Below are 22,202 nucleotides of genomic sequence, written 5' to 3'. Positions count from 1 at the left end.
ATCACACAGCATAGGATTAGATACACGGCTCAACAGACAGTATCACACAGGAGGGGATTAGATACACAGCTCAGCAGACAGTATCACACAGGAGAGTATTAGATACACAGCTCAGCAGACGGTATCACACAGGAGAGAATTAGATACACAGCTCAGCAGACAGTATCACACAGGATTAGATACATAGCTCAGCAGACAGTATCACAAAGGAGAGGATGAGATACACAGCATAGGTTTAGATACACAGCTCAGCAGACAGTATCACACAGCATAGGATTAGATACACGGCTCAATAGACAGTATCACACAAGAGGGGATTAGATACACAGCTCAGCAGACAGTATCACACAGGAGGGGATTAGATACAAAGCTCAGCAGACAGTATCACACAGGAGGGGATTAGATACACAGCTCAGCAGACAGTATCACACAGGATAAGATTAGATACACAGCTCAGCAGACAGTATCACACAGGAGAGGATTAGATACACAGCTCAGCTGACAGTATCTCACAGGAGAGGATTAGATACATGGCTCAGCAGACAGTATCACACAGCATAGGATTAGATACACGGCTCAGCAGACAGTATCACACAGGAGGGGATTAGATACACAGCTGAGGAGACAGTATCACACAGGAGAGGATTAGATACACGGCTCAGCAGACAGTATCACACAGGAGAGGATTATATACACTGCTCAGCAGACAGTATCACACAGCATAGAATTAGATACACAGCTCAGCAGGCAGTATCACACAGTATAAGATTAGATACACAGCTCAGCAGACAGTATCACACAGGAGAGGATTAGATACACAGCTCAGCAGACAGTATCACACAGCATAGGATTAGATACACGGCTCAGCAGACAGTATCACACAGCGTAGGATTAGATACACAGCTCAGCAGACAGTATCACACAGGAGAGGATTAGATACACAGATCAGCAGACAGTATCACACAGCATAGGATTAGATACACAGCTCAGCAGACAGTATCACACAGGAGTGGATTAGATACACGGCTCAGCAGACAGTATCGCACAGGGCGGGATTAGATACACGGTTCATCAGACAGTATCACACAGGAGAGTATTAGATACACTGCTCAGCAGACAGTATCACACAGGAGAGTATTAGATACACAGCTCAGCAGACGGTATCACACAGGAGAGAATTAGATACACAGCTCAGCAGACAGTATCACACAGGATTAGATACATAGCTCAGCAGACAGTATCACACAGGAGAGGATTAGATAGACAGCTCAGCAGACAGTATCACACAGGAGAGGATGAGATACACAGCATAGGTTTAGATACACAGCTCAGCAGACAGTATCACACAGCATAGGATTAGATACACGGCTCAACAGACAGTATCACACAGGAGGGGATTAGATACACAGCTCAGCAGACAGTATCACACAGGAGAGTATTAGATACACAGCTCAGCAGACGGTATCACACAGGAGAGAATTAGATACACAGCTCAGCAGACAGTATCACACAGGATTAGATACATAGCTCAGCAGACAGTATCACAAAGGAGAGGATGAGATACACAGCATAGGTTTAGATACACAGCTCAGCAGACAGTATCACACAGCATAGGATTAGATACACGGCTCAACAGACAGTATCACACAAGAGGGGATTAGATACACAGCTCAGCAGACAGTATCACACAGGAGGCGATTAGATACAAAGCTCAGCAGACAGTATCACACAGGAGGGGATTAGATACACAGCTCAGCAGACAGTATCACACAGGATAAGATTAGATACACAGCTCAGCAGACAGTATCACACAGGAGGCGATTAGATACAAAGCTCAGCAGACAGTATCACACAGGAGGGGATTAGATACACAGCTCAGCAGACAGTATCACACAGGATAAGATTAGATACACAGCTCAGCAGACAGTATTACACAGGAGAGGATTAGATGCACAGCTCAGCAGACAGTATCACACAGGACAGGATTAGATACACAGCTCAGCAGACAGTATCACACAGGATAGGATTAGATACACAACTCAGCATACAGTATCTCACAGGAGAGGATTAGATACATGGCTCAGCAGACAGTATCACACAGCATAGGATTAGATACACGGCTCAGCAGACAGTATCACACAAGAGGGGATTAGATACACAGCTCAGCAGACAGTATCACACAGGAGGGGATTAGATACAAAGCTCAGCAGACAGTATCACACAGGAGGGGATTAGATACACAGCTCAGCAGACAGTATCACACAGGATAAGATTAGATACACAGCTCAGCAGACAGTATCACACAGGATAAGATTAGATACACAGCTCAGCAGACAGTATTACACAGGAGAGGATTAGATGCACAGCTCAGCAGACAGTATCACACAGGACAGGATTAGATACACAGCTCAGCAGACAGTATCACACAGGAGAGGATTAGATACACAGCTCAGCAGACAGTATCACACAGGATAGGATTAGATACACAGCTCAGCAGACAGTATCACACAGGATAGGATTAGATACACAACTCAGCAGACAGTATCTCACAGGAGAGGATTAGATACATGGCTCAGCAGACAGTATCACACAGCATAGGATTAGATACACGGCTCAGCAGACAGTATCACACAGGAGGGGATTAGATACACAGCTGAGGAGACAGTATCTCACAGCATAGAATTAGATACACAGCTCAGCAGGCAGTATCACACAGTATAAGATTAGATACACAGCTCAGCAGACAGTATCACACAGCATAGGATTAGATACACGGCTCAGCAGACAGTATCACACAGGACAGGATTAGATACACAGCTCAGCAGACAGTATCACACAGGAGAGGATTAGATACACAGCTCAGCAGACAATATCACACAGCGTAGGATTAGATACACAGCTCAGCAGACAGTATCACACAGGAGAGGATTAGATACACAGATCAGCAGACAGTATCACACAGCATAGGATTAGATACACAGCTCAGCAGACAGTATCACACAGGAGTGGATTAGATACACGGCTCAGCAGACAGTATCGCACAGGGCGGCATTAGATACACGGTTCATCAAACAGTATCACACAGGAGAGAATTAGATACACAGCTCAGGAGACAGTATCACACAGGATTAGATACATAGCTCAGCAGACAGTATCACACAGGAGAGTATTAGATACACAGCTCAGCAGACAGTATCACACAGGAGAGGATGAGATACACAGCATAGGTTTAGATACACAGCTCAGCAGACAGTATCACACAGCATAGGATTAGATACACGGCTCAACAGACAGTATCACACAGGAGGGGATTAGATACACAGCTCAGCAGACAGTATCACACAGGAGAGGATTAGATACACAGCTCAGCAGACAGTATCACACAGGAGAGGATTAGATACATAGCTCAGCAGACAGTATCACACAGGAGGGATTAGATACACGGCTCAGCAGACAGTATCACACAGGATAAGATTAGATACACAGCTCAGCAGACAGTATCACACAGGATAAGATTAGATACACAGCTCAGCAGACAGTATTACACAGGAGAGGATTAGATGCACAGCTCAGCAGACAGTATTACACAGGAGAGGATTAGATGCACAGCTCAGCAGACAGTATCACACAGGATAAGATTAGATACACTGCTCAGCAGACAGTATTACACAGGACAGGATTAGATACACGGCTCAGCAGACAGTATGACACAGGAGAGGATTAGATACACAGCTCAGCAGACAGTATCACACAGGATAGGATTAGATACATGGCTCAGCAGACAGTATCACACAGCATAGGATTAGATACACGGCTCAGCAGACAGTATCACACAGGAGAGGATTAGATACGCAGCTCAGCAGACAGTATCTCACAGGAGAGGATTAGATACATGGCTCAGCAGACAGTATCACACAGCATAGGATTAGATACACGGCTCAGCAGACAGTATCACACAGGAGGGGATTAGATACACTGCTCAGCATACAGTATCACACAGCATAGGATTAGATACACAGCTCAGCAGGCAGTATCACACAGTATAAGATTAGATACACAGCTCAGCAGACAGTATCACACAGGACAGGATTAGATACACAGCTCAGCAGACAGTATCACACAGGAGAGGATTAGAAACACAGCTCAGCAGACAGTATCGCACAGAGCGGGATTAGATACACGGCTCAGCAGACAGTATCACACAGCATAGGATTAGATACACGGCTCAGCAGACAGTATCACACAGGACAGGATTAGATACACAGCTCAGCAGACAGTATCACACAGGAGAGGATTAGATACACAGCTCAGCAGATGGTATCACACAGGATAGGATTAGATACATAGCTCAGCAGAGAGTATCACACAGGGCAGGATTAGATACACAGCTCAGCAGACAGTATCACACAGGAGAGGATTAGATACGCAGCTCAGCAGACAGTATCTCACAGGAGAGGATTAGATACATGGCTCAGCAGACAGTATCACACAGCATAGGATTAGATACACGGCTCAGCAGACAGTATCACACAGGAGGGGATTAGATACACTGCTCAGCATACAGTATCACACAGCATAGGATTAGATACACAGCTCAGCAGGCAGTATCACACAGTATAAGATTAGATACACAGCTCAGCAGACAGTATCACACAGGACAGGATTAGATACACAGCTCAGCAGACAGTATCACACAGGAGAGGATTAGAAACACAGCTCAGCAGACAGTATCGCACAGAGCGGGATTAGATACACGGCTCAGCAGACAGTATCACACAGCATAGGATTAGATACACGGCTCAGCAGACAGTATCACACAGGACAGGATTAGATACACAGCTCAGCAGACAGTATCACACAGGAGAGGATTAGATACACAGCTCAGCAGATGGTATCACACAGGATAGGATTAGATACACTGCTCAGCAGAGAGTATCACACAGGGCAGGATTAGATACACGGTTCAGCAGACAGTATCACACAGGGTAGGATTAGATACACGGCTCAGCAGACAGTATCACACAGGAGAGGATTAGATACACAGCTCATCAGACAGTATCACACAGGAGAGGATTAGATACACAGCTCAGCAGACAGTATCGCACAGGAGAGGATTAGATACATAGCTCATCAGACAGTATCACACAGGACAGGATTAGATACACAGCTCAGCAGACAGTATCACACAGGAGAGGATTAGATACACAGCTCAGCAGACAGTATCACACAGGAGAGGATTAGATACACAGCTCAGCAGATAGTATCACACAGGATAGGATTAGATACACAGCTCAGCAGACAGTATCACACAGGAGTGGATTAGATACACAGGTCAGCAGACAGTATCACACAGGATAGGATTAGATACACAGCTCAGCAGATGGTATCACACAGGATAGGATTAGATACACTGCTCAACTGATGGTATCACACAGGATAGGATTAGATGCACGGCTCAGCAGACAGTATCACACAGGAGAGGATTAGATACACGGCTCAGCAGACAGTATCACACAGGAGAGGATTAGATACACAGCTCAGCTGACAGTATCACACAGGAGTGGATTAGATACACAGCTCAGCAGACAGTATCGCACAGGGCGGGATTAGATACACGACTCAGCAGACAGTATCACACAGGATAGGATTAGATACACAGCTCAGTAGACAGTATCACACAGGATAGGATTAGATACACGGCTCAGCAGACAGTATCACACAGGAGAGGATTAGAAACACGGCTCAGCAGACATTATCACACAGGAGAGGATTAGATACACGGCTCAGCAGACAGTATCACACAGGATAGGATTAGACACACAGCTCAGCAGACAGTATCACACAGGAGAGGATTAGATACACAGCATAGGATTAGATACACAGTTCAGCAGACAGTATCACACAGCATAGGATTAGATACACGGTTCAGCAGACAGTATCACACAGGAGGGGATTAGAGACACAGCTCAGCAGACAGTATCACACAGGAGGGGATTAGATATACAGCTCAGCAGACAGTATCACACAGGATAAGATTAGATACACTGCTCTGCGGATAGTATCACACAGGATAGGATTAGATGCACAGCTCAGCAGACAGTATCACACAGGATTAGATACATAGCTCAGCAGACAGTATCACACAGGAGAGGATTAGATACACAGCTCAGCAGACAGTATCACACAGGAGAGGATGAGATACACAGCATAGGTTTAGATACACAGCTCAGCAGACAGCATCACACAGCATAGGATTAGATACACGGCTCAACAGACAGTATCACACAGGAGGGGATTAGATACACAGCTCAGCAGACAGTATCACACAGGAGGGGATTAGATACACAGCTCAGCAGACAGTATCACACAGGTTAAGATTAGATACACAGCTCAGCAGACAGTATCACACAGGATAAGATTAGATACACAGCTCAGCAGACAGTATTACACAGGAGAGGATTAGATGCACGGCTCAGCAGACAGTATCACACAGGGTAAGATTAGATACATAGCTCAGCAGACAGTATCACGCAGGAGAGGATTAGATACACGGCTCAGCAGACAGTATCACACAGGACAGGATTAGATACACAGCTCAGCAGACAGTATCACACAGGAGAGGATTAGATACGCAGCTCAGCAGACAGTATCTCACAGGAGATGATTAGATACATGGCTCAGCAGACAGTATCACACAGCATAGGATTAGATACACTGCTCAGCAGACAGTGTCACACAGGAGGGGATTAGATACACAGCTGAGGAGACAGTATCACACAGGAGAGGATTAGATACACTGCTCAGCATACAGTATCACACAGCATAGGATTAGATACACAGCTCAGCAGGCAGTATCACACAGTATAAGATTAGATACACAGCTCAGCAGACAGTATCACACAGCATAGGATTAGATACACGGCTCAGCAGACAGTATCACACAGGAGAGGATTAGATACACAGCTCAGCAGACAGTATCACACAACGTAGGATTAGATACACAGCTCAGCAGACAGTATCACACAGGAGAGGATTAGATACACAGATCAGCAGACAGTATCACACAGCATAGGATTAGATACACAGCTCAGCAGACAGTATCACACAGGAGTTGATTAGATACATGGCTCAGCAGACAGTATCGCACAGGGCGGGATTAGATACACGGTTCATCAGACAGTATCACACAGGAGAGTATTAGATACACAGCTCAGCAGACGGTATCACACAGGAGAGAATTAGATACACAGATCAGCAGACAGTATAACACAGGATTAGATACATAGCTCAGCAGACAGTATCACACAGGAGAGGATTAGATACACAGCTCAGCAGACAGTATCACACAGGAGAGGATGAGATACACAGCATAGGTTTAGATACACAGCTCAGCAGACAGTATCACACAGCATAGGATTAGATACACGGCTCAACAGACAGTATCACACAGGAGGGGATTAGATACACAGCTCAGCAGACAGTATCACACAGGAGGGGATTAGATACACAGCTCAGCAGACAGTATCACACAGGAGGGGATTAGATACACAGCTCAGCAGACAGTATCACACAGGATAAGATTAGATACACAGCTCAGCAGACAGTATCACACAGGATAAGATTAGATACACAGCTCAGCAGACAGTATTACACAGGAGAGGATTAGATACACAGCTCAGCAGACAGTATCACACAGGATAGGATTAGATACACAGCTCAGCAGACAGTATCACACAGGATAGGATTAGATACACAGCTCAGCAGACAGTATCACACAGGATAGGATTAGATACACGGCTCAGCAGACAGTATCACACAGGAGGGGATTAGATACACAGCTGAGGAGACAGTATCACACAGCATAGAATTAGATACACTGCTCAGCAGGCAGTATCACACAGTATAAGATTAGATACACAGCTCAGCAGACAGTATCACACAGCATAGGATTAGATACACGGCTCAGCAGACAGTATCACACAGGACAGGATTAGATACACAGCTCAGCAGACAGTATCACACAGGAGAGGATTAGATACACAGCTCAGCAGACAGTATCACACAGCGTAGGATTAGATACACAACTCAGCAGACAGTATCACACAGGAGAGGATTAGATACACAGATCAGCAGACAGTATCACACAGCATAGGATTAGATACACAGCTCAGCAGACAGTATCACACAGGAGTGGATTAGATACACGGCTCAGCAGACACTATCGCACAGGGCGGCATTAGATACACGGTTCATCAGACAGTATCACACAGGAGAGTATTAGATACACAGCTCAGCAGACGGTATCACACAGGAGAGAATTAGATACACAGCTCAGCAGACAGTATCACACAGGATTAGATACATAGCTCAGCAGACAGTATCACACAGGAGAGTATTAGATACACAGCTCAGCAGACAGTATCACACAGGAGAGGATGAGATACACAGCATAGGTTTAGATACACAGCTCAGCAGACAGTATCACACAGCATAGGATTAGATACACGGCTCAACAGACAGTATCACACAGGAGGGGATTAGATACATAGCTCAGCAGACAGTATCACACAGGAGGGGATTAGATACACGGCTCAGCAGACAGTATCACACAGGATAAGATTAGATACACAGCTCAGCAGACAGTATCACACAAGATAAGATTAGATACACAGCTCAGCAGACAGTATTACACAGGAGAGGATTAGATACACAGCTCAGCAGACAGTATCACACAGGACAGGATTAGATACACAGCTCAGCAGACAGTATCACACAGGAGAGGATTAGATACGCAGCTCAGCAGACAGTATCTCACAGGAGAGGATTAGATACATGGCTCAGCAGACAGTATCACACAGCATAGGATTAGATACACGGCTCAGCAGACAGTATCACACAGGATAAGATTAGATACACAGCTCAGCAGACAGTATCACACAGGATAAGATTAGATACACAACTCAGCAGACAGTATTACACAGGAGAGGATTAGATGCACGGCTCAGCAGACAGTATCACACAGGACAGGATTAGATACACAGCTCAGCAGACAGTATCACACAGGAGAGGATTAGATACGCAGCTCAGCAGACAGTATCTCACAGGAGAGGATTAGATACATGGCTCAGCAGACAGTATCACACAGCATAGGATTAGATACACGGCTCAGCAGACAGTATCACACAGGAGGGGATTAGATACACTGCTCAGCATACAGTATCACACAGCATAGGATTAGATACACAGCTCAGCAGACAGTATCACACAGGACAGGATTAGATACACAGCTCAGCAGACAGTATCACACAGGAGAGGATTAGATACACAGCTCAGCAGATGGTATCACACAGGATAAGATTAGATACACTGCTCAGCAGAGAGTATCACACAGGGCAGGATTAGATACACGGTTCAGCAGACAGTATCACACAGGGTAGGATTAGATACACGGCTCAGCAGACAGTATCACACAGGAGAGGATTAGATACACAGCTCATCAGACAGTATCACACAGGAGAGGATTAGATACACAGCTCAGCAGACAGTATCGCACAGGAGAGGATTAGATACATAGCTCATCAGACAGTATCACACAGGACAGGATTAGATACACAGCTCAGCAGACAGTATCACACAGGAGAGGATTAGATACACAGCTCAGCAGACAGTATCACACAGGAGAGGATTAGATACACAGCTCAGCAGATAGTATCACACAGGATAGGATTAGATACACAGCTCAGCAGACAGTATCACACAGGAGTGGATTAGATACACAGGTCAGCAGACAGTATCACACAGGATAGGATTAGATACACAGCTCAGCAGATGGTATCACACAGGATAGGATTAGATACACTGCTCAACTGATGGTATCACACAGGATAGGATTAGATGCACGGCTCAGCAGACAGTATCACACAGGAGAGGATTAGATACACGGCTCAGCAGACAGTATCACACAGGAGAGGATTAGATACACAGGCACAGCTGACAGTATCACACAGGAGTGGATTAGATACACAGCTCAGCAGACAGTATCGCACAGGGCGGGATTAGATACACGACTCAGCAGACAGTATCACACAGGATAGGATTAGATACACGGCTCAGCAGACAGTATCACACAGGAGAGGATTAGAAACACGGCTCAGCAGACATTATCACACAGGAGAGGATTAGATACACGGCTCAGCAGACAGTATCACACAGGATAGGATTAGACACACAGCTCAGCAGACAGTATCACACAGGAGAGGATTAGATACACAGCATAGGATTAGATACACAGTTCAGCAGACAGTATCACACAGCATAGGATTAGATACACGGTTCAGCAGACAGTATCACACAGGAGGGGATTAGATACACAGCTCAGCAGACAGTATCACACAGGAGGGGATTAGATATACAGCTCAGCAGACAGTATCACACAGGATAAGATTAGATACACTGCTCTGCGGATAGTATCACACAGGATAGGATTAGATGCACAGCTCAGCAGACAGTATCACACAGGATTAGATACATAGCTCAGCAGACAGTATCACACAGGAGAGGATTAGATACACAGCTCAGCAGACAGTATCACACAGGAGAGGATGAGATACACAGCATAGGTTTAGATACACAGCTCAGCAGACAGTATCACACAGCATAGGATTAGATACACGGCTCAACAGACAGTATCACACAGGAGGGGATTAGATACACAGCTCAGCAGACAGTATCACACAGGAGGGGATTAGATACACAGCTCAGCAGACAGTATCACACAGGTTAAGATTAGATACACAGCTCAGCAGACAGTATCACACAGGATAAGATTAGATACACAGCTCAGCAGACAGTATTACACAGGAGAGGATTAGATGCACGGCTCAGCAGACAGTATCACACAGGGTAAGATTAGATACATAGCTCAGCAGACAGTATCACGCAGGAGAGGATTAGATACACGGCTCAGCAGACAGTATCACACAGGACAGGATTAGATACACAGCTCAGCAGACAGTATCACACAGGAGAGGATTAGATACGCAGCTCAGCAGACAGTATCTCACAGGAGATGATTAGATACATGGCTCAGCAGACAGTATCACACAGCATAGGATTAGATACACGGCTCAGCAGCCAGTATCACACAGGAGAGGATTAGATACACGGCTCAGCAGACAGTATCACACAGGAGGGGATTAGATACACAGCTGAGGAGACAGTATCACACAGGAGAGGATTAGATACACTGCTCAGCATACAGTATCACACAGCATAGGATTAGATACACAGCTCAGCAGGCAGTATCACACAGTATAAGATTAGATACACAGCTCAGCAGACAGTATCACACAGCATAGGATTAGATACACGGCTCAGCAGACAGTATCACACAGGAGAGGATTAGATACACAGCTCAGCAGACAGTATCACACAACGTAGGATTAGATACACAGCTCAGCAGACAGTATCACACAGGAGAGGATTAGATACACAGATCAGCAGACAGTATCACACAGCATAGGATTAGATACACAGCTCAGCAGACAGTATCACACAGGAGGGGATTAGATACACAGCTGAGGAGACAGTATCACACAGGAGGGGATTAGATACACAGCTCAGCAGACAGTATCACACAGGATAAGATTAGATACATGGCTCAGCAGACAGTATCGCACAGGGCGGGATTAGATACACGGTTCATCAGACAGTATCACACAGAAGAGTATTAGATACACAGCTCAGCAGACGGTATCACACAGGAGAGAATTAGATACACAGATCAGCAGACAGTATAACACAGGATTAGATACATAGCTCAGCAGACAGTATCACACAGGAGAGAATTAGATACACAGCTCAGCAGACAGTATCACACAGGAGAGGATGAGATACACAGCATAGGTTTAGATACACAGCTCAGCAGACAGTATCACACAGCATAGGATTAGATACACGGCTCAACAGACAGTATCACACAGGAGGGGATTAGATACACAGCTCAGCAGACAGTATCACACAGGAGGGGATTAGATACACAGCTCAGCAGACAGTATCACACAGGATAAGATTAGATACACAGCTCAGCAGACAGTATCACACAGGATAAGATTAGATACACAGCTCAGCAGACAGTATTACACAGGAGAGGATTAGATACACAGCTCAGCAGACAGTATCACACAGGATAGGATTAGATACACAGCTCAGCAGACAGTATCACACAGGATAGGATTAGATACACAGCTCAGCAGACAGTATCACACAGGATAGGATTAGATACACGGCTCAGCAGACAGTATCACACAGGAGGGGATTAGATACACAGCTGAGGAGACAGTATCACACAGCATAGAATTAGATACACAGCTCAGCAGGCAGTATCACACAGTATAAGATTAGATACACAGCTCAGCAGACAGTATCACACAGCATAGGATTAGATACACGGCTCAGCAGACAGTATCACACAGGACAGGATTAGATACACAGCTCAGCAGACAGTATCACACAGGAGTGGATTAGATACACGGCTCAGCAGACAGTATCACACAGGAGAGGATTAGATACACAGCTCAGCAGACAGTATCACACAGCGTAGGATTAGATACACAGCTCAGCAGACAGTATCACACAGGAGAGGATTAGATACACGGCTCAGCAGACAGTATCACACAGCATAGGATTAGATACACAGCTCAGCAGACAGTATCACACAGGAGTGGATTAGATACACGGCTCAGCAGACAGTATCGCACAGGGCGGCATTAGATACACGGTTCATCAGACAGTATCACACAGGAGAGTATTAGATACACAGCTCAGCAGACAGTATCACACAGGAGAGGATTAGATACACAGCTCAGCAGACAGTATCACACAGGATTAGATACATAGCTCAGCAGACAGTATCACACAGGAGAGTATTAGATACACAGCTCAGCAGACAGTATCACACAGGAGAGGATGAGATACACAGCATAGGTTTAGATACACAGCTCAGCAGACAGTATCACACAGCATAGGATTAGATACACGGCTCAACAGACAGTATCACACAGGAGGGGATTAGATACATAGCTCAGCAGACAGTATCACACAGGAGGGGATTAGATACACGGCTCAGCAGACAGTATCACACAGGAGAGGATTAGATACACAGCTCAGCAGACAGTATCACACAAGATAAGATTAGATACACAGCTCAGCAGACAGTATTACACAGGAGAGGATTAGATACACAGCTCAGCAGACAGTATTATACAGGAGAGGATTAGATGCACAGCTCAGCAGACAGTATCACACAGGAGAGGATTAGATACACAGCTCAGCAGACAGTATTACACAGGAGAGGATTAGATACACAGCTCAGCAGACAGTATTATACAGGAGAGGATTAGATGCACAGCTCAGCAGACAGTATCACACAGGAGAGGATTAGATACACAGCTCAGCAGACAGTATTACACAGGAGAGGATTAGATACACAGCTCAGCAGACAGTATTATACAGGAGAGGATTAGATGCACAGCTCAGCAGACAGTATCACACAGGATAAGATTAGATACACAGCTCAGCAGACAGTATTACACAGGAGAGGATTAGATACACGGCTCAGCAGACAGTATCACACAGGACAGGATTAGATACACAGCTCAGCAGACAGTATCACACAGGAGAGGATTAGATGCGCAGCTCAGCAGACAGTATCTCACAGGAGAGGATTAGATACATGGCTCAGCAGACAGTATCACACAGCATAGGATTAGATACACGGCTCAGCAGACAGTATCACACAGGAGGGGATTAGATACACTGCTCAGCATACAGTATCACACAGCATAGGATTAGATACACAGCTCAGCAGGCAGTATCACACAGTATAAGATTAGATACACAGCTCAGCAGACAGTATCACACAGCATAGGATTAGATACACGGCTCAGCAGACAGTATCACACAGGACAGGATTAGATACACAGCTCAGCAGACAGTATCACACAGGAGAGGATTAGAAACACTGCTCAGCAGACGGTATCACACAGGAGAGGATTAGATACACGGCTCAGCAGACAGTATCGCACAGAGCGGGATTAGATACACGGCTCAGCAAACAGTATCACACAGCATAGGATTAGATACACGGCTCAGCAGACAGTATCACACAGCATAGGATTAGATACACGGCTCAGCAGACAGTATCACACAGGACAGGATTAGATACACAGCTCAGCAGACAGTATCACACAGGAGAGGATTAGATACACAGCTCAGCAGATGGTATCACACAGGATAGGATTAGATACACTGCTCAGCAGACAGTATCACACAGGGCAGGATTAGATACACGGTTCAGCAGACAGTATCACACAGGGTAGGATTAGATACACGGCTCAGCAGACAGTATCACACAGGAGAGGAATAGATACACAGCTCATCAGACAGTATCACACAGGAGAGGATTAGATACACAGCTCAGCAGACAGTATCACACAGGAGAGGATTAGATACACAGCTCTGCAGACAGTATCGCACAGGAGAGGATTAGATACATAGCTCATCAGACAGTATCACACAGGACAGGATTAGATACACAGCTCAGCAGACAGTATCACACAGGAGAGGATTAGATACACAGCTCAGCAGACACTATCACACAGGAGAGGATTAGATACACAGCTCAGCAGATAGTATCACACAGGATAGGATTAGATACACAGCTCAGCAGACAGTATCACACAGGAGTGGATTAGATACACAGCTCAGCAGACAGTATCACACAGGATAGGATTAGATACACAGCTCAGCAGATGGTATCACACAGGATAGGATTAGATACACTGCTCAACTGATGGTATCACACAGGATAGGATTAGATGCACAGCTCAGTAGGCAGTATCACACAGGAGAGGATTAGATACACGGCTCAGCAGACAGTATCACACAGGAGAGGATTAGATACACAGCTCAGCTGACAGTATCACACAGGAGTGGATTAGATACACAGCTCAGCAGACAGTATCGCACAGGGCGGGATTAGATACACGACTCAGCAGACAGTATCACACAGGATAGGATTAGATACACAGCTCAGTAGACAGTATCACACAGGAGATGATTAGATACACGGCTCAGCAGACAGTATCACACAGGAGAGGATTAGACACACAGCTCAGCAGACAGTATCACACAGGAGAGGATTAGATACACAGCATAGGATTAGATACACAGTTCAGCAGACAGTATCACACAGCATAGGATTAGATACACGGTTCAGCAGACAGTATCACACAGGAGGGGATTAGATACACAGCTCAGCAGACAGTATCACACAGGAGGGGATTAGATATACAGCTCAGCAGACAGTATCACATAGGATAAGATTACATACACTGCTCTGCGGATAGTATCACACAGGATAGGATTAGATGCACAGCTCAGCAGACAGTATCACACAGGATTAGATACATAGCTCAGCAGACAGTATCACACAGGAGAGGATTAGATACACAGCTCAGCAGACAGTATCACACAGGAGAGGATGAGATACACAGCATAGGTTTAGATACACAGCTCAGCAGACAGTATCACACAGCATAGGATTAGATACACGGCTCAACAGACAGTATTACACAGGAGGGGATTAGATACACAGCTCAGCAGACAGTATCACACAGGAGGGGATTAGATACACAGCTCAGCAGACAGTATCACACAGGTTAAGATTAGATACACAGCTCAGCAGACAGTATCACACAGGATAAGATTAGATACACAGCTCAGCAGACAGTATTACACAGGAGAGGATTAGATGCACGGCTCAGCAGACAGTATCACACAGGGTAAGATTAGATACATAGCTCAGCAGACAGTATCACGCAGGAGAGGATTAGATACACGGCTCAGCAGACAGTATCACACAGGAGAGGATTAGATACGCAGCTCAGCAGACAGTATCTCACAGGAGATGATTAGATACATGGCTCAGCAGACATTATCACACAGCATAGGATTAGATACACAGCTCAGCAGACAGTGTCACACAGGAGGGGATTAGATACACAGCTGAGGAGACAGTATCACACAGGAGAGGATTAGATACACTGCTCAGCATACAGTATCACACAGCATAGGATTAGATACACAGCTCAGCAGACAGTATCACACAGTATAAGATTAGATGCACAGCTCAGCAGACAGTATCACACAGCATAGGATTAGATACACGGCTCAGCAGACAGTATCACACAGGACAGGATTAGATACACAGCTCAGCAGACAGTATCACACAGGAGAGGATTAGATACACAGCTCAGCAGACAGTATCACACAGCGTAGGATTAGATACACAGCTCAGCAGACAGTATCACACAGGAGAGGATTAGATACACAGATCAGCAGACAGTATCACACAGGAGAGGATTAGAAACACAGCTCAGCAGACAGTATCACACAGCATAGAATTAGATACACGGCTCAGCAGACAGTATCACACAGGAGGGGATTAGATACACTGCTCAGCATACAGTATCACACAGCATAGGATTAGATACACAGCTCAGCAGGCAGTATCACACAGTATAAGATTAGATACACAGCTCAGCAGACAGTATCACACAGCATAGGATTAGATACACGGCTCAGCAGACAATATCACACAGGAGAGGATTAGAAACACAGCTCAGCAGACAGTATCGCACAGAGCAGGATTAGATACACGGCTCAGCAAACAGTATCACACAGCATAGGATTAGATACACGGCTCAGCAGACAGTATCACACAGGACAGGATTAGATACACAGCTCAGCAGACAGTATCACACAGGAGAGGATTAGATACACAGCTCAGCAGACGGTATCACACAGGATAGGATTAGATACACTGCTCAGCAGACAGTATCACACAGGGCAGGATTAGATACACGGTTCAGCAGACAGTATCACACAGGGTAGGATTAGATACACGGCTCAGCAGACAGTATCACACAGGAGAGGATTAGATACACAGCTCATCAGACAGTATCACACAGGAGAGGATTAGATACACAGCTCAGCAGACAGTATCGCACAGGAGAGGATTAGATACATAGCTCATCAGACAGTATCACACAGGAGAGGATTAGATACACAGCTCAGCAGACAGTATCACACAGGACAGGATTAGATACACAGCTCAGCAGACAGTATCACACAGGAGAGGATTAGATACACAGCTCAGCAGATAGTATCACACAGGATAGGATTAGATACACAGCTCAGCAGACAGTATCACACAGGAGTGGATTAGATACACAGGTCAGCAGACAGTATCACACAGGATAGGATTAGATACACAGCTCAGCAGATGGTATCACACAGGATAGGATTAGATACACTGCTCAACTGATGGTATCACACAAGATAGGACTAGATGCACGGCTCAGCAGACAGTATCACACAGGAGAGGATTAGATACACGGCTCAGCAGACAGTATCACACAGGAGAGGATTAGATACACAGCTCAGCTGACAGTATCACAGAGGAGTGGATTAGATACACAGCTCAGCAGACAGTATCGCACAGGGCGGGATTAGATACACGACTCAGCAGACAGTATCACACAGGATAGGATTAGATACACAGCTCAGTAGACAGTATCACACAGGATAGGATTAGATACACGGCTCAGCAGACAGTATTACACAGGAGGGGATTAGATACACAGCTCAGCAGACAGTATCACACAGGAGGGGATTAGATACACAGCTCAGCAGACAGTATCACACAGGTTAAGATTAGATACACAGCTCAGCAGACAGTATCACACAGGATAAGATTAGATACACAGCTCAGCAGACAGTATTACACAGGAGAGGATTAGATGCACGGCTCAGCAGACAGTATCACACAGGGTAAGATTAGATACATAGCTCAGCAGACAGTATCACGCAGGAGAGGATTAGATACACGGCTCAGCAGACAGTATCACACAGGACAGGATTAGATACACAGCTCAGCAGACAGTATCACACAGGAGAGGATTAGATACGCAGCTCAGCAGACAGTATCTCACAGGAGATGATTAGATACATGGCTCAGCAGACAGTATCACACAGCATAGGATTAGATACACAGCTCAGCAGACAGTGTCACACAGGAGGGGATTAGATACACAGCTGAGGAGACAGTATCACACAGGAGAGGATTAGATACACTGCTCAGCATACAGTATCACACAGCATAGGATTAGATACACAGCTCAGCAGGCAGTATCACACAGTATAAGATTAGATGCACAGCTCAGCAGACAGTATCACACAGCATAGGATTAGATACACGGCTCAGCAGACAGTATCACACAGGACAGGATTAGATACACAGCTCAGCAGACAGTATCACACAGGAGAGGATTAGATACACAGCTCAGCAGACAGTATCACACAGAGTAGGATTAGATACACAGCTCAGCAGACAGTATCACACAGGAGAGGATTAGATACACAGATCAGCAGACAGTATCACACAGGAGAGGATTAGAAACACAGCTCAGCACACAGTATCACACAGCATAGAATTAGATACACGGCTCAGCAGACAGTATCACACAGGAGGGGATTAGATACACTGCTCAGCATACAGAATCACACAGCATAGGATTAGATACACAGCTCAGCAGGCAGTATCACACAGTATAAGATTAGATACACAGCTCAGCAGACAGTATCACACAGCATAGGATTAGATACACGGCTCAGCAGACAGTATCACACAGGACAGGATTAGATACACAGCTCAGCAGACAGTATCACACAGGAGAGGATTAGAAACACAGCTCAGCAGACAGTATCGCACAGAGCAGGATTAGATACACGGCTCAGCAAACAGTATCACACAGCATAGGATTAGATACACGGCTCAGCAGACAGTATCACACAGCATAGGATTAGATACACGGCTCAGCAGACAGTATCACACAGGACAGGATTAGATACACAGCTCAGCAGACAGTATCACACAGGAGAGGATTAGATACACAGCTCAGCAGACGGTATCACACAGGATAGGATTAGATACACTGCTCAGCAGACAGTATCACACAGGGCAGGATTAGATACACGGTTCAGCAGACAGTATCACACAGGGTAGGATTAGATACACGGCTCAGCAGACAGTATCACACAGGAGAGGATTAGATACACAGCTCATCAGACAGTATCACACAGGAGAGGATTAGATACACAGCTCAGCAGACAGTATCGCACAGGAGAGGATTAGATACATAGCTCATCAGACAGTATCACACAGGACAGGATTAGATACACAGCTCAGCAGACAGTATCACACAGGAGAGGATTAGATACACAGCTCAGCAGATAGTATCACACAGGATAGGATTAGATACACAGCTCAGCAGACAGTATCACACAGGAGTGGATTAGATACACAGGTCAGCAGACAGTATCACACAGGATAGGATTAGATACACAGCTCAGCAGATGGTATCACACAGGATAGGATTAGATACACGGCTCAGCAGACAGTATCACACAGGAGAGGATTAGATACACGGCTCAGCAGACAGTATCACACAGGAGAGGATTAGATACACAGCTCAGCTGACAGTATCACAGAGGAGTGGATTAGATACACAGCTCAGCAGACAGTATCGCACAGGGCGGGATTAGATACACGACTCAGCAGACAGTATCACACAGGATAGGATTAGATACACAGCTCAGTAGACAGTATCACACAGGATAGGATTAGATACATGGCTCAGCAGACAGTATCACACAGGAGAGGATTAGAAACACGGCTCAGCAGACATTATCACACAGGAGAGGATTAGATACACAGCTCAGCAGACAGTATCACACAGGAGAGGATTAGACACACAGCTCAGCAGACAGTATCACACAGGAGAGGATTAGATACACAGCATAGGATTAGATACACAGTTCAGCAGACAGTATCACACAGCATAGGATTAGATACACGGTTCAGCAGACAGTATCACACAGGAGGGGATTAGATACACAGCTCAGCAGACAGTATCACACAGGAGGGGATTAGATACACAGCTCAGCAGACAGTATCACACAGGTTAAGATTAGATACACAGCTCAGCAGACAGTATCACACAGGATAAGATTAGATACACAGCTCAGCAGACAGTATTACACAGGAGAGGATTAGATGCACGGCTCAGCAGACAGTATCACACAGGGTAAGATTAGATACATAGCTCAGCAGACAGTATCACGCAGGAGAGGATTAGATACACGGCTCAGCAGACAGTATCACACAGGACAGGATTAGATACACAGCTCAGCAGACAGTATCACACAGGAGAGGATTAGATACGCAGCTCAGCAGACAGTATCTCACAGGAGATGATTAGATACATGGCTCAGCAGACAGTATCACACAGCATAGGATTAGATACACTGCTCAGCAGACAGTGTCACACAGGAGGGGATTAGATACACAGCTGAGGAGACAGTATCACACAGGAGAGGATTAGATACACTGCTCAGCATACAGTATCACACAGCATAGGATTAGATACACAGCTCAGGAGGCAGTATCACACAGTATAAGATTAGATACACAGCTCAGCAGACAGTATCACACAGCATAGGATTAGATACACGGCTCAGCAGACAGTATCACACAGGACAGGATTAGATACACAGCTCAGCAGACAGTATCACACAGGAGAGGATTAGATACACAGCTCAGCAGACAGTATCACACAACGTAGGATTAGATACACAGCTCAGCAGACAGTATCACACAGGAGAGGATTAGATACACAGATCAGCAGACAGTATCACACAGCATAGGATTAGATACACAGCTCAGCAGACAGTATCACACAGGAGTGGATTAGATACACGGCTCAGCAGACAGTATCGCACAGGGCGGGATTAGATACACGGTTCATCAGACAGTATCACACAGGGTAGGATTAGATACACGGCTCAGCAGACAGTATCACACAGGAGAGGATTAGATACACAGCTCATCAGACAGTATCACACAGGAGAGGATTAGATACACAGCTCAGCAGACAGTATCGCACAGGAGAGGATTAGATACATAGCTCATCAGACAGTATCACACAGGACAGGATTAGATACACAGCTCAGCAGACAGTATCACACAGGAGAGGATTAGATACACAGCTCAGCAGATAGTATCACACAGGATAGGATTAGATACACAGCTCAGCAGACAGTATCACACAGGAGTGGATTAGATACACAGGTCAGCAGACAGTATCACACAGGATAGGATTAGATACACAGCTCAGCAGATGGTATCACACAGGATAGGATTAGATACACTGCTCAACTGATGGTATCACACAAGATAGGACTAGATGCACGGCTCAGCAGACAGTATCACACAGGAGAGGATTAGATACACGGCTCAGCAGACAGTATCACACAGGAGAGGATTAGATACACAGCTCAGCTGACAGTATCACAGAGGAGTGGATTAGATACACAGCTCAGCAGACAGTATCGCACAGGGCGGGATTAGATACACGACTCAGCAGACAGTATCACACAGGATAGGATTAGATACACAGCTCAGTAGACAGTATCACACAGGATAGGATTAGATACACGGCTCAGCAGACAGTATTACACAGGAGGGGATTAGATACACAGCTCAGCAGACAGTATCACACAGGAGGGGATTAGATACACAGCTCAGCAGACAGTATCACACAGGTTAAGATTAGATACACAGCTCAGCAGACAGTATCACACAGGATAAGATTAGATACACAGCTCAGCAGACAGTATTACACAGGAGAGGATTAGATGCACGGCTCAGCAGACAGTATCACACAGGGTAAGATTAGATACATAGCTCAGCAGACAGTATCACGCAGGAGAGGATTAGATACACGGCTCAGCAGACAGTATCACACAGGACAGGATTAGATACACAGCTCAGCAGACAGTATCACACAGGAGAGGATTAGATACGCAGCTCAGCAGACAGTATCTCACAGGAGATGATTAGATACATGGCTCAGCAGACAGTATCACACAGCATAGGATTAGATACACAGCTCAGCAGACAGTGTCACACAGGAGGGGATTAGATACACAGCTGAAGAGACAGTATCACACAGGAGAGGATTAGATACACTGCTCAGCATACAGTATCACACAGCATAGGATTAGATACACAGCTCAGCAGG

The sequence above is a fragment of the Phyllobates terribilis genome, unplaced genomic scaffold (genome assembly GCF_046119375.1).
Source record: "Phyllobates terribilis strain yellow unplaced genomic scaffold, ASM4611937v1 Scaffold_415__1_contigs__length_1637097, whole genome shotgun sequence".
Classification (NCBI taxonomy): domain Eukaryota; kingdom Metazoa; phylum Chordata; class Amphibia; order Anura; family Dendrobatidae; genus Phyllobates; species Phyllobates terribilis.
Note: the sequence above shows the minus strand (reverse complement) of the source record.